Raw genomic sequence first — 5,071 nt, forward strand, 5'->3', positions numbered from 1 at the left:
TGCATATACTAACATAGAAATTATACCTAAGTATACTTTGATTCATATTTAACAAACCCTCCAAGTTTCGTAATAATCGCTTTATTCTTTCTAGAGAAATAAATATGTTTGTATGTATACTGTGTGTACTGTTTATTGCACCTTATAGTAATGCTTTCAGATCTCTTAAGTTGAGGTAAAACGTTTTGCTTTATTACCACAAACACGTATATAAAATATAATACAATATAATTTACAAGTGTGACAATTTACAATAAACAATAATACAAATGTACCAAAAGGTCATGAAAAGACAATCAAAACTATCACAATATATGAAACTTCCATTGGGTTACAAAAACGTACACTACTTCCTTCTTTTGTAAGAAATGTTGCATTCTCTAACAAGACCCCAACAATAGTCCCCCATCATTGAAGGATCCCATCGTCCCTGGTACCTTTTCTCCATTGCCATTATATCTTGGTGGAATATTTCCCCCTGTTCGTCGCTGAGAGCACCTAGGTTAGCAGGAAAGAAGCTGAGGTTGGAGTGCAAAAAGTGGATTTTTAAAGACATCTTACAACCCAACTCTTTGTATTTCTGTATCATGTCCTGTACGATTTCTGTGTAACTCTCAGCTTTGTTATTGCCCAGAAAGTTGCGCACAACACACTTAAATGCTGTCCAGGCAGCTAGCTCAGCACTGTTTAACTTGCTGTCAAAGCTATCATCAAGCATTAATTTCCTAATTTGGGGACCAATAAACACTCCCGCTGAAATCTTAGCATCACTCAGGTTAGGGAACTTATGTCGCAAATACTTGAAACCTTCACCAGATGTGTCCATGGCTTTGACAAAGTTTTTCGTAAGTCCTAACTTGATATGAAGTGGCGGTAGTAATATCTTATTAGGATCTACCAAAGGAGCGTATTTGTCGTTGCATTCTCCAGGTACCTAATTCACTCTAGGTTCCCATTCCTTCACTTCATAATGTTTGTCATCAGCTCGGCTATCCCATAAACATAAAAAACATTGGTACTTCGTGTAACCGCACTGCAGTCCTAATAAAATACCAACTACCTTGAGATCACAACATATTTGCCAACAATGGTCCTTGTAATTTATAAGATTTAGCAAAGTTGACATGGTGTCATAGGATTCCTTAATCTTCACTGAGTGCGCAAGTGGTATAGAAGGTTTTTTTATTTCCATTATGTTAAAGGACAGCTTTAAGGCTGACCTTTGACGCGTCGATAAATAACCTTCATTCTTCTGGAACGTAAGGAATTCCTAGCTCCGCCATCAACTCATTTATATCCGTACATACGCACACATTATCTTGCATTGAGAAATAGCTTGAAAATTGAACATGCCTTTTCCTGTACACTGATATGTTCGTTTCTGCATCCAATAAGTTCCACTGCTGGAGCCTTGATCCCAGAAGTTCCGCCTCTTGTTTTGTCAGGTGCAAATCACGGACTAGGTCATTAAGTTCACATTGCCGGATGAAATGTGGCTCGCGAACACAGTCAGGGATGAACGTTGGATCCTTGGATGTACATGTTGATGTCGATGGTTCATCAAGGTCATGATCATCATCAGAGTCTTTTGGCCATATTTCTTCCCAGTTGGTAAGGGGCTCGGGAAGTGGAAGTTCATCCCCGTGCGGAATAGGTCTAATTGCGGATTTAACGTTGGGATAACTTATTGTGTATTTGCTTTTTTTTTTTTAGAATGTCTCTTAACTACTGTGAGACAAAAATAACAATCATCCAGATGGTTGGTGGGTTCTCTCCACACCATTGGTACAACAAATTTCATGAACCTCCGTTTCCCTTTGTCCCATGCAAGTAAAGTGACGTAGCACGACGCACAAATTATGTTGGGTGCCCAAGTTTTGTCCTGATTTCCCACACGATATCTGAAATATATATAATATGCTAGTTTCACCGATGGCGTAATGGATCTACACTGTCCTTTAACTACAAACTGGCCACACACATAACAAAAACTATTTGGTGAGTTAACACACGAACGCCGTCCTCTTGACGCCATTGTACTGATCACAAACTAAACTTCTGGTCTTAGTTGGGTATAATGCCGTTAAGATCAAACATGAAAGCACTCTTAGCAGCAAAGACAACTTTGAAAGTGAAGTAGTGTTAAACCACACGTCAATATAAAAATGTACAAAACTCCCTCACCAGGTGTCAAGAACACAAGAAAGAAAGAAATGCGCGGGGGGAGGGGGGAAACGATACCGTAGTGGAAAATTCAGACTGCATTAGTTCATTGTTGTCAACAATGAGTCTGTATTCCATTCTTTCTTTCTTTTGCATTCTGTTACATTTGATAACAAATATTGATAACCATTTCATGAACAAAACGAAAAAACTTGGAGAATTGTATATATATGTATTAAGATATACATATACTGTACGTTTAAAAAAAATATACGTTGGAAGTACATTCTATTTTTATACATGTTTCTAATTTACAGAGAGCAATACAAGTGTGTTGTTGACTATGTAAATATTCATTTTATGTCTGTGTTTGTAGTAATAAAGCAAATCGTTTTTACCCCAACTCAGGAGATCTGAAAGCATTACTATCAGGTGCAATAAACAGTGCACACAGTATACATACAAATATATTTATTTTCTAGAAAGAACAAAACGATTTTTACGAAACTTTTAGGGTTTATTAAATATAAATCAAGGTATACTTAGGTATAATTTCTATGTTACTATATGTAAGGGGACAGGAGCTAGGGGAATAAAATATATGAAAAATGGAAATTTTTGAGGGAATTTCCCGAAAATCCCTCTGTTACGGGAAAACTGTACGTGATGGAGAGAAACCGAGTGCATATTCGAATTCAGCGCATAAAGTTCCTTTAAGATCAGGTGATTTTTCTCATGTAACAAACAAAAAGTTTAAATTTGTTAACTAGTGTTATTTAAAAAAATCTTTAAAAATGCCCAAAATTCTAGATGTCATTTGTTCATGTTTTCCTACAATATTCTTATAGGATGTCAATGTGTTAAATTGATTTAATAATCAGATTCCGTTCATGCATTCATATCGACGAAAAAAATCCACTCCATTCTCCACCATAGCTATTCATTATTCTTCCCCGTGCACTTTTAGTCAAGAGGAAAAATATATACTGTAATAACCTGAGCAGATTTAATTTAATCACCTTGTGTGAAAGTGGTACTCTGTAGAAAAATATTAATAATGGTGTTACTAAATTAATTACTGAAATGCTTAACATGCCTTCCACATTTTCCACAGAAAAGGGTTTTGTGTGTTCGCTGTAGGAAGCCGGGTGATTTTAGGCGGCCTAATGGATTGCGAAACACGTACCCAAATGGTTTTGTGTTACAGGCAGTTATTTTAGAGTATAACGAATGATCCATTTAAAGTTCTCATGACGTATCCATTAGTCACGCATAATAATTATTGCACAAAACTTAGCGATTTGTATTTTGGCGACTTACTTACATGCTATAAACAGTTCGTGCTTAGGTCAGGGAGACAGATTGTATCATTTTACTGTTTACGGCAAAGCATTTCTAGTAATCTCATAATCAAATTTTCCTGTTCATTTTGTGATTTTACAATGCATTTTTATATACAGGAACAAATTATTGGATTACGTATTAAATACTCTAATCAGAATAGATACATATAATATGATGCGCATCTATTTTGTAGAAAACCATCAAATCAAGGATTTCAAATGGATCTGTGAGTTCGTAGCCTAACCTAGTATTTCGTTATAGAGACATAAAATGAAGTTCTTTGTTTTACGATTCAAACTTTTTTTTTTATTTTCTTGTAAGCTAAGAGAATTACGTGAAATATATACACATTCATTCAATTTAATGAAAACATCTAAAGTTGGAAAAGCATGAAATGTCTAGGTTGGCAAAAGTCAGGCGGCGACCACATCGCCAGTCTATTGGTTGTTGTATATAAGAGGAAACTCTGCATAAACAATTATATATAATGAGCAATATTACTACATGAGAAGCAATAAAAGGTCAGTTTGCAGTAAACTGAACAGATGATGATAGTGAAGAAAGAGCGACCTTTCTGATATCAAAGAGAACAAATTATTGATGCTCGTTTATGTGTTGCGAGTGTGACGAAACTGGCGTGTTCAGTATGTTGCGAGGAACATTGTCCAAGGTGATGAAGGCTTACGAAACTCCGATAAAATCACATCGTAAAAGAGGAACAATGGCCAGAAGAAAAACCTCAATGGCAAATCACCCCGAACATTAACGCGGAGTGTCACTCAGAACCGTCGTGCGGCTACGACAGAAGTGGCAGACGATTCAATCACCACCCACCACTTTATTTCAAACCACGGAACGTGTTTATGTGTGGCTAACGCATAAAGGTGATCCACAGTGTCTCTGTCCAACCGTGAAACATGGTGGAGACTCTGTGATCCTATGGGTCTCAGAGTCAATATCCTTGTTCTCAGTTTGTTCTGTGCTGATGCTTACCCAGTCACGTCACTGTTCGTAATTATGTCGACATTTTAAGGGACCATGTTCATCCCAGGTTGAGTTGTTGTTACCATGCAACAATACCATACTCGATTTGATTCCCGGGCAGTGCTTCCCCAATTTTCGGTGTCCACCCAGCGTCATGAGCTAAACTGGGGAGTCACATGAATAAAAGACGTAACGGCTACTAGGTCTAGAAAGCTCCCGATACGCCGGTTAGCGATAGGGCTACGTACAGTAACTTGCTGATTACGCGTTCTCACTACGCTGGACTTACTTCCACCAGTCGCTAACAGATGGCTTGGAGTGGGTCAGGCGCACAAATCTGGCCGTAGCGCCAAGTGGTTCACACAACTCGTGCTGTTACAGTGTGGTTTGAGGAATATTAGGAACAGTTTCAGACGTCTAGTAACAGTGAGATGAATTGTCAAAATGACCACCAGTGGGTTTTTGAAACCCCTACCGTTAATTACGAAGCAAGAACATTATTGATCCACTTACTTCTGATTTCTTGATTATCAACAATTTTACAGGGTGTTCCGTATGGCCAAATATTCAATATGAGAGT

Source organism: Thermobia domestica, chromosome 5, assembly GCF_964235325.1.
Source record: "Thermobia domestica chromosome 5, izTheDome1.hap1.1, whole genome shotgun sequence".
Classification (NCBI taxonomy): domain Eukaryota; kingdom Metazoa; phylum Arthropoda; class Insecta; order Zygentoma; family Lepismatidae; genus Thermobia; species Thermobia domestica.